Below are 10,909 nucleotides of genomic sequence, written 5' to 3'. Positions count from 1 at the left end.
CTATAGAATTAAAAACACAGAAGAAAAATAATGAGTATTCTTTTTTAGTTTTAGAATTAAGCAATGTTTTATAAAAAATAATAGCTCAACAATTTAAACTGGTTTTTCTATGTTAAATAATTTTAACTTTTTAAAATGATTTAAATTTTTAAATAGTCTTTAAGGTTCATGTTTACACTTTGATTCCAAAATGGCTACCACAATTCAATACATTTTGATGCAATATTTACTTTGTAATGGGCTTAATTTTGCATTTCTGAACTGTCCCAGTTTGAAATAAAACATAACCAAGATCTATTTATTTAAATTATTTTCCGATTTTAAGTAAACTTTGTGAAAATTTGTTCCTTGCCAAAAAATAACACGATTCGGGAAAAAAAATGTTTAGAAATAATGGACACAGTAAACCGTAAGAAAATAATAAAAACGTGTTTTTGTGTTCATAGGTAGTTGCTGCCAGCATTGAAATTGTACCTACTGTAATCGGTTATGCCTAAATTGGAAACTTTTCAAGCAATGTTTTAGAATATGGGCGCCGCCATGTTGTAACTCGCCACTACAATTTTCCACTGTTTTTACTCGATATATTTTCCATCACCCGGCTATATAAGTTTAGTAGGTAATTATTTCTGTTGAAAATTTTCCATACGTTTAATACTTTCACGATCGATTGTATCCTAAGTTAACCATTGCCTTCATAATATCATTGTGTACATTTTGTTTCTGTTCGCCATCGTTCTTCATCTCACCAAATAAAGTCCATTCATACGCATTTTTTAGTCAGTCATAAAAAAATATTCCAATTTGCTGTAATTTGTCAACAACAATTGAAGTAAAGTTTTTAAAATGAATTTATGGTTAAACGATCATACAATATTTAAATATTCTATCAAACCAACTGGGACTTTTTTTTTGTAGGTATTTCCGGTTTGCACAGGAAGATACTGTTAGGCTGATCTTTGAACAAGAAAAATGGAAATGAGTAGTATACTAATTTACGGAGTAAATACATTGATGTTACGCTATAGAATTGGTAGGTTGATACCCTTATATGTCCCCATTGTGTTTGATTACCCATATTTTATACCGATCCCCTATTAAACCCTACTTTCTGTTTCGTGATCGTTGATCACTGGTGTTGTTTTCATTATTGCAAATGATAAAAAACACTTTATTTTTTTGTTTTTATGTACAGATTATGCCTTTTGGCACTTATATCAATACAAAAATGTCTTTTTTTTTAAAAAGATATTTGTTTATTCGTCTTATATTGTGTTACTGTTTTATGGAACACCGAAGGAAACAAGCTAAGGTCATTTCTACATAGTTATTTATATTGTATAAAAATTGTTGAATATTCGCTGTTTATTATGGCTGTCACAAGGAGAGGAGGTAGGAAATCATCTTCTAAGTTTGGAATGGCATCGGAACGCTACAGAAAACAAAGAATAGATGGGAAATACACCAGCGGCAGACAAAAATTTGTGTTTAAATGCTCATCAGAAGGAACTAAAGTGACACTTACTAGAACTTTCATTCACTCATATTACAACAAAAAAAACAACCCTCAATTTATTGAGATTGAAAGAAAGGTATCGTGTTTATCATGACCGTGAAGGTTTAAAGAAAACTGTACACAGTGTTGCTTCAACAGGATATAGATTGATAAATTTGACTTGTCTACAAGAACACTACAATGAGATAGCTAAACATGCAGTTTTCTGTAAATTTGCTCGGGATATCGCTGTAAGAGGTGGAGAGCCAGTTGAGATACTATCGCAGGTTGCAAACTATGGGTTAGCGGTGAAACTCTCAGCTATTTGCAAAGGATGCAAACATAAATTTTGTTTTGAAACCAGTCCTACGCTAAAGACAAATGTTAGTCGCCACTATGATGTGAATGTTAGGGCAGCATGGGGTGCTATTGTAACAGGAAACGGACTTGCTCATACTAATGAGTTTTTTGCTACGTTTGATTCACCTATAATGACACAAAGAACATTTGCCAAAATTGAGAATGAAATCCAAGATTGGTGGTTTGATAATGTCCAAAAAGAACTGACTGCAGCAATAGAAGAAGAAAAGGAGATAGCTATAAAAAATCATAATTTCCATGAAGGTGCGTTTATAACTATATTTAATTAGCACCATGTAATATGAAAATTTTAATAATTATAACTGAAATAAAAGTTACATTCTACATGTAGATATATATATGCTGGCAATATCTACAATACAAATACAAATGTACAGGTGGCCTTCGGCTGTTGTCTGCTCTATGGTGGGGGGGTTGTCTCTTTGACACATTCCCCATTTCCATTCTCAATTTTATATTACATATAAAAAAATTTACAAATAATAAAAAAATCTACCTGTACAAATTGGGAAAGATTTTGAACTCCTGAGCTTAGTGTCTACTGGCAAATGATTACAATAGTGTGGCTACTTAGAACACTCTCTCAACAAGGACATCATACTTTTGGCAGTTTGCAATTATAAGCAACTGTATGACCTTCAACAATGAGACAAACCCATACCATATAGTCACCTATATAAAAAGTAAACCATTCCATTAATAATACTAATGGCTTATTTATAGCACAACAATTTATGAAAACAAAATTCGGCGGACATCAACAATCAACAGCCGAACTACAGGATTGTGACAGGAATTTAATAGAATATTGCATCGTTAAACATGTTCAGAAGAGTCAACCTAGGACAGTAGTGTAACGGTAAAAACATAAGAACAAATTATAAACATCAGTTGAAAAGGGCTCATCAGATCGACAAAAACCAGAAAACAATATAGAAAACCCGCAGAGCAGATGTTACCAGGATTTTATACATAACCACAACAAAAAGTTAACTGGCTACAAGACTTAAAGTACTAACAGTTACTGACCGCTAGTTCAAAGCCAATAAGAACTGTAATAACAAAAATCTTTTATCTAAGATATGTACGACTAAAATATCAACCAGAACACATCCAATGTCCAGTATCAAATATTTCCTGCATTATTTCTGTAGAAGATTATGTACAAAATTTGTACAATAGTACATGTATTTCCTGTAATACAGATTGACATGTACAAAAATATATAAAGTATCTTGAATTTGCTGGAAAACAAGATTATGATGGATAGTGACATATATTTTAACTTGCAATTGTCATATGAGGCTAACAACAGCTTATTAAATAGTACCGAAATTTATCACTAGGAGTGTGTGTGTCACTATGCACATCACCATTGTGATCCAATATGACTGCAAAAAAAAACATGCATGAACCAGAAATTGAAGACATCAAATAAATGTCATAAACGCAAACTCATAAAAGCAATTTTTAAAAACAAAAAAGTAAGGGTTCTCACTAAGGAATTCTGATGGCAAGTCTAGGGACTTTTCATTTTTGGCCCTGGTTACTCCAACAGTGTGAAGATGCAAATTTATTTCTATATATAGATATAAGAAGATGTGGTATGAGTGCCAATGAGACAACTCTCCATCCAAGTCAAAATTTATAAAAGTAATATAGATCACAGTACGGTCTTCAACACGGAGCCTTGGCTCACACCGAACAGTAAGCTATAAAGGGCCCCAAAACATTACTAGTGTAAAACCAAACGGGAAAACCAACGGTCTAATCTATATAAAAAACGAGAAACGAGAAACACTTATGAACCACATCAATATATATACATGTATATAAATCATTATTTCAGTCTCCATGACAAATATATTTTTGGATCGTATAATGCTATGATATCGTCGTCGTTCTTGTCGTTGTCAGAAGACACATTTGTTTTTGAGACAATACATTTGTAACTTAAGTTTAAAGTGAATGCATATCTATAATTTTTTTTAGGAAGGTTCGATACCACTAAAGAAAGGATTAGATTGATTTTGAATAATGATGGTTCCATTTGTTTAGGAATAAGGGGTCCTAAAGGGGCCAACAAGAAGCATTTTTTAGGTCCAGGATAATAACTTGTGTAAAAATATTTTGATTGCTCTGAAATTGTACCACAATGTTATAAAATACCACAAGTAGAAATTAGGGGCCAAAACCAATATTTTTTCTATTTTCCAAAAATGTTCCAGACAATAATTTGTGTTTAAGTATATGGATCTCTCTGAAATTGTACTTCATGGTTCAATACTACAAAGGTAAGGCTGGGATTGAGTTTGTGGGTAGTTGCTCCAGGGGTTGGGGGTTGTGGTTTTAAAAGTTTGGGTGGATTTTTTTTCTTAATTTTTGTTAAGGGGTCAAATTTCAAATTTTTAAAAAGTATCATAAATAATTACACAACAGATTTGCAAGATCTTTGACCACATTTATTTTGTTTCAGATACCTATATTTTAAAAAAAATTATCACAATCCAATTCAGACAGTATCAACCTTGAATATTGTGTTCAAATTTGCCCAAACTTTTCAGGGTTCGACCTTGCGGTCGTATCAGGCTGCGCTCAGCGAAGCATTTTATCTTTTCATTTGAATGGTAAGTAATCAATTATTTTGGTTTACAGGTTTGCCCAGTATAAGGGTTATTTGTGATGGTGGGTGGAGAAAGCGTTCTCATAAGCACACCTATAATGCGTTAGGAGGTGTTGCTGTTATCATTGGAGCAGAAACTAAAAAAATTCTTCATATTGGAATAAGAAACAAATATTGTTATATTTGTAACCGAGCTGCAACATTGGGAATTGAACCGTTACACCATGTCTGCTTTAAAAATTGGAATGAGTCAAGTCAGGCAATGGAGTCAGACATCATTGTTGAAGACTTCCTTAAAGCTAATGATCATGGTGTTCGCTATATGGAAATTATTGGGGATGGGGATTCCTCCGTTATGGCCAAAATTATGGAAAAGGTTCCTGTTTGGGGTTGCCACGTGAAAAAGATAGAATGCTCAAACCATGCATGCAATTGTTTAAGATCAAACCTGGAAAAACTAGTGGTTGATAACCCATCTTATAAGGGAAAAGGAAGACTCTGCAAAAGTACAAGAATTAGGTTGAGTAGTGCAGTACGATGTGCTATCCGTATGAGATCGCTAGAAGAAGACAGATAAGAGACCATCAAGAAATTAGAACATGACATTAGAAATTCACTTAATCACATATATGGAGAACATTCAAACTGTTCGGATTTTTGCAAGGCCAACACAACTGCTAATGAAAATACCCCAACTTTAAATATTAATGAAGAAATAAACAGCAATTTAGAAACAGAATGTATTTTTGAGGAACAAACTAATATGTGGACAGAAGGGGCAAATGTTGAGGAGCAGGAAGAAGCAAGACTCTCATCAAACTTGATACCATCATACATAGTTAGCGACATGTGCAGAGACATAGCAATCCTCTTGAACAACATTGCAAAGAAATCATCAAACCTCATAGGAAATTTTACCAGTAATTTAGCTGAGTCGTGGATGCACATGCGTACCAAATTTGATAGGGGTAAGATGTATAATCACTGCAATAGAGGTTCATGGCACACTAGATGCTATGGGGCAGCTCTAAGAAACAATTTAGGTACAGTATGGTCACCTAAAGTATGGGAGTCAAGTACACAGTCTAACAGTGGTCACTATTTTCAGAAATTATATAACACCAGAGAGAAAAATATCAACATCAACAACACCCCAAAATCAAAACCGCAAATCAAGCAAAATAGATGGAAAAGGAAAATGAAGGCGTCAAAAGAGGCAACATCGCGCAAAGCAAAAAGACAGTATGGGAAAGAATGCATTCAAGCAGAGAATGACATACCACCTCAACAACTAGAAACCATCAAGGAGAAATTTTATACTACAGAAATAGATATTACACCATCAGAAATTAAGAAAATTGAGTTAGAAACAACATCTCAAAGTATATGCACAAATTGGTCAGAACAGCGTAAAAAACGTTTAACTTCATCAAATTTTGGCCGCATTGTTAAAAGAAATTCAAAATTACCCGTGGCTAAACTATTATCTTCTCTTCTTTACTGTACATTTTCTGGAAATAAATCAACACGTTTTGGACTGAGTCAGGAAAGAATTATTATTTTGGAATACATTCAGTACATGTGTAAAAAAAATATATCTATCAAAATTGAACAGTGTGGACTTATTATACACCCTATTCATAAATTTTTGGCCGCAAGTCCTGATGGCATCGTCTTAGAAAATAATAATAGAACTGGAATAATTGAAATAAAGAATGTTCTCCACAACAAACCTATATCTTTGGCTGAAGCAACAAAATCCGTTTCTAATTTCTGTTTAGAACTTAATCATGACAAAGAACTGCAACTGAAGAAAAACCACAACTTTTACTACCAATCTCAGGGTTTATTAAATATTACAAGTTTACCATGGTTAGATTTCATTGTTCGAACCATCAACCCTTATGACATTCATATTCAAAGGATAACAAAGGACTCAGCATTTTGGGAATCCATTATGCTACCTAAGCTGAAAGTATTTTATATGAAAGCAATTCTTCAAGAATTAGCGTCCCGCAGACATAACAAGTATCCAGGAATCAGAGAACCTGACAATTGGGTATGCATAATACATGTATACTTTAACTTCTTTCCCGTTGATATTTAATAAGTTATATTATGGTGAAAATATTTTTTGCCTTTTATCTGACATGTTCATATTACATGTATTAGTTTTTAGTTAAACTACTAAAATATAGATTCAAATGACTAATAAATACAGTATTTAGGTTAATATTTTTATAATGTGTACATATCATGCATATCATTGACCAAATCATAAATTTAGTGTTTACAATTTGCAATAATGAAAATAACACCCTGATATAAATATTAATTGATATACATGTTATACTAGTGAATTAATAGGTAGTTAAGACTATTTGAATAATATCAAGTTTGGAGAAGTACATACAGTATACATGATATCCATTCACTACATGAAAAAAGGTTTACCCATACCTAAAATTTCTGTCAAAAAGAATGGATATAAAAATGTAATGCTCTATTTTGCATTGATATTCATAAGCTGTAAATGGGGTATTTGCAATTCTTGACAGCATGGATGACTTTCGTAACAAAAACAAAGATAAATTGCAATGAAATTTAAACATGTCATCTGATTATGTTTATATTGTCTTCTTAAATGATCTACATGATGTTGCTATCCATGTATTGTGCACATTCTGTAAAAATGTATAATTGGCCACTGAAATTCCATTACAGGATACTAAGTAATTGAGAAATAAGTTTAGGTTTAGAAATTTGCAATAAAATCAAAGTTGTATCAACTGTATGGTTTATCTTTTTATATTTCAGTTTCAGTCAGATTTGCCTGAAGGGCCCTCAAATAGCAGTTTAATACAGAGAAAGAGTAGGAGTAGTAAAAGAAAACAGAAAGACCACAAATTGAATACCAGTGTGAGTGGAGAATCAGCGTGTTCAAGTAAAAGAAGAAGGAGGTATGTTTACAATATGCTTATATGATAAAATACATTGTACCTGTAAATTTAAGAAACAAAAAAGAACATCTATATGGATTATTTTAATTTTATCCTTTTTTGTTTATAGCTGTTCAACATTTTTGGTTTTTATACATCATTGTCTTTCAAATATTTGATTGTTAGCGTTTCTGAAAAACGTAAATCTAGAAAACTTTTTCCGACACATAAATGTTATGAAGTGTTGTTTTCAATTATTCTATACATGAATATTGTTCAAGAATAATATTTTTATATTATCATAAATAAAAAAATAATTCAATGAGACAAATCTTCATCCAACACACAATGTGTAAGCAATGAAATGAAACCATACAGCATTCAACACAGTGCAAAAAACTTAACCAAAGGGAAAGTTATAAAGGCGTAAAAAATACAAACATGATTTACTTGTATGTAGAAAACAATAAAAAAATTTAACGAAAGAACATGAATGAAATATAGCAAAGAAAGAAAATTATTTTATTTTCTATTTAATCAATGTATCATCATCCAAACAAACACAATATTTAGACTTTTAAATCATAAAATGAAGATGGAGTGTAAACTTATAGACCTGTTAAGTAGAACTAGAGGTTACAAAATATTTAAAATAATTGATCATGTATATTTAGATCTGTGTTGATTTGATTATGCATTTGTAATAATCATCATATATGTTGTAAGCATAACATAATAAGGCTATCACGACATGATATGTTAATCTGAAAGAAATTTTACAACAAAGAATAAGAATAATTATGTTTTTGTGTACCGCAGTTATCAGTTTTAACATGTCATGTAAAAAATGTAATATAAAATTATGAAAATTTGAAAATGTTCTTTAAATAATAATTACAGTTGAATGGTATTTTTGTATTGAACTGATTATGGGTGTTGAAATCCTAAATTATGGTTTTTTGTTAAATTTATTCAATTATGACCTAGATATTTAAATTTTAAGTTGTTATATATTTCAGTTCTATGAGAAGTTCAAAGCAAAAGTTTGTTGGCAGACACATTTTGCATGAATGGTTTGATGAGGAGACAAATAGCAACAAATGGTATAAAGGTGTTGTACTTACTGTCTTGAAAAAGTTGGATGGTGATGAAGATGCAGTTTACGAAGTTTTATATGAAGGATGTGACGATTCATATGAAATAGACCACCTTGCTGATGATTTCAGGAATTCTTCCATGAAATTCACTGACATTTAAATGTAACTATTATTATTTATACAATCATTACCAAATTCTGATTTTATCTCTATATAAAACCATTTCACTGTAAAAGGTTACCACAAAAACATTAATTGGATGAAAATGATTAAATTTTAAATAATTTTTAAAAATATGTTGAAATAAATACTTTGGTCCTATGGCTGTTACATCTTGCAACTTTCCAAGGAATACTTTCTGAATGCATTTTCCTTGTGCCTTTATTTTCAATTTAGTCTTAAGAGTATGATAAAGAAAGTTTAATGAAAGACACCTATTTTATCTGACCAGTTAATCAGTTTATTTTTGTTATAGTTATTTTTTTCCACATACATTTGGATGTTTCTATTAAAAATTGCTTATTTGTTAGCCATGTGAATTTTTAAAATGCTTCGAAGTAAGGATTAAATCACTAATGTTTCAAAATTATAGACAATTTTCTCTTTATTCTGTCACTGTTTTTCTTATGTTGATTATATGAATTGATTTACAGTAAAAGGGAGACAATTCAAAAATTGTCCTGTAATGCACACCATACATTTTGAAAAAGTAGTTCCTGTACAGGTGAATTTAGAAAAAAATAAATGAAATGAATATTCTTATAAAATGCTTTTAATAGAAAAAATGTAAGAAAAGAAGCCTGGCAGCATCTAGCTATGAACTTAATGAACATTTTAACTTATATTTTTCAGATTTTGAAGATGGCATTTTTTAAAGACATTTTCTTTGATGTGGTGTACATAAACGGTCTTCATTCTTGGAAACAGATACATATTTATTTCATTGATGATGATATTTTGATACTACAGACTATGACAATTACAACGGTATATAGAAACTATATTTTATGCAGTGAAAACATATTTTTTTCATTTTCTTTTAATGTAATGAAAAAATAGTCATGATGAACCTTAACTTATTCTTTGGTGTAATATAATTGAATTTAAATTCTGATATTGTGTAAATTGTCAACAATCTTTTCTTGGATATTATTTTATATTTCTATTTGTAAATTGAGTAGATAGTTATACTTATAGTGCGAGTTGTTATATCTAATTGTTTAACTGTCTAAATACGCTAATGAACATTTTCCATGTTATTTATTTTTAATCGAAATCCAAATCTTGCAGTATTAAGTAACCGGTGAGTAAGCCATATATTAATTTCTACATAAATGTATATATAAATTCTTTTCGTCCTCAATACGCATGAAATAGGTGCCACTGGACGTTAAGATACAATCTATGAATCATTAATTTTCGTAAACTATTGCGAGTCATCAAGGATGTTAGTTGATTAATTAGGTATTTCCACTTTTCTGTAGAAAGACCTATTGGTTTTCTTCTGATTATTTTTTTTTTCTTCCGCCTAATTTTGTTCTTGCGATAAATATTTGTTTCGCAATATGTCGCTTAGATATTTGGTATATGATATCGAACAGTTTATGCGCCTTTGAAAATTACCCTGCGAAACCAAATAATTTTCTTTGTAGGAATTATCTCCCCGAACACTGTTTTCCTTGTGCAAGCATCTCCTCCGTAACTGTAAAAGAAAGCGACAAATTTATTTTACCAAATTGCTCGTTATATCCTCAGGATGTTTTGTCCAATTTTGACCGAAGCGATACGTAAACTCCATATGAGAGTTATTTCCCCTTCTGTATTTGACATAAGGGATATATAAATGTATAGCATGAATGGTAAGTGATAGAGACCTAAGGTATATTGATTTGAGTTCCTTGGTTCATTTAAATGAAATTGAGGCCAAGGTCAAAGGTCAAGGTCATATTCTAAATTTTGACTTTTCCTTGTTATTTGATCTCCTCTGTCACTTTTTAAATTACAAATTAAAGAACTAGTTCAAAATGTTTGCTTAATTGTGATTAAGATATGATACATTTGGTCTGAAATAATCCAATGATATCTTATATGAGTTATTGTCCCTGAAATGATTCAATTTAAGGTTAATTGATTATTACTCCAACTTGGTACATGATAAAGCCATAAGATCTTTTGCAAAATGTTGGGTGACATATGACCTTGAAAAATGTCAACCGGAAGTGACCTTGAGTGAACCGAAAGTAGTCATTTTTGCACTTATTTCATGTAGAAGTACATAGAAACCATATATTTTTTCAATGGTCATACATTAATCTATCATTTGAGACTGGAAGTGATATTTTTTAAACCGGAAGTAGCATATTATCTCCCTTAT

The 10,909-nt window shown here is 31.0% G+C and overlaps 1 long non-coding RNA gene across 1 annotated transcript; it reads left to right on the top strand.

The window, feature by feature from the left end:
• The first annotated feature begins 918 nt into the window (after positions 1-918).
• LOC127702470 (uncharacterized) lies at positions 919-9,565 on the top strand. Its single transcript, XR_007982438.1, has 4 exons — positions 919-1,033; positions 7,317-7,459; positions 8,458-8,697; positions 9,388-9,565. It is a non-coding gene; the product is annotated as an uncharacterized LOC127702470 (long non-coding RNA).
• The last annotated feature ends 1,344 nt before the right edge of the window (positions 9,566-10,909 follow it).

This window comes from Mytilus californianus, unplaced genomic scaffold (genome assembly GCF_021869535.1).
Source record: "Mytilus californianus isolate M0D057914Y unplaced genomic scaffold, xbMytCali1.0.p SCAF_5, whole genome shotgun sequence".
Lineage (NCBI taxonomy): Eukaryota > Metazoa > Mollusca > Bivalvia > Mytilida > Mytilidae > Mytilus > Mytilus californianus.
This window is presented reverse-complemented; position numbering and strand designations above follow the sequence as displayed.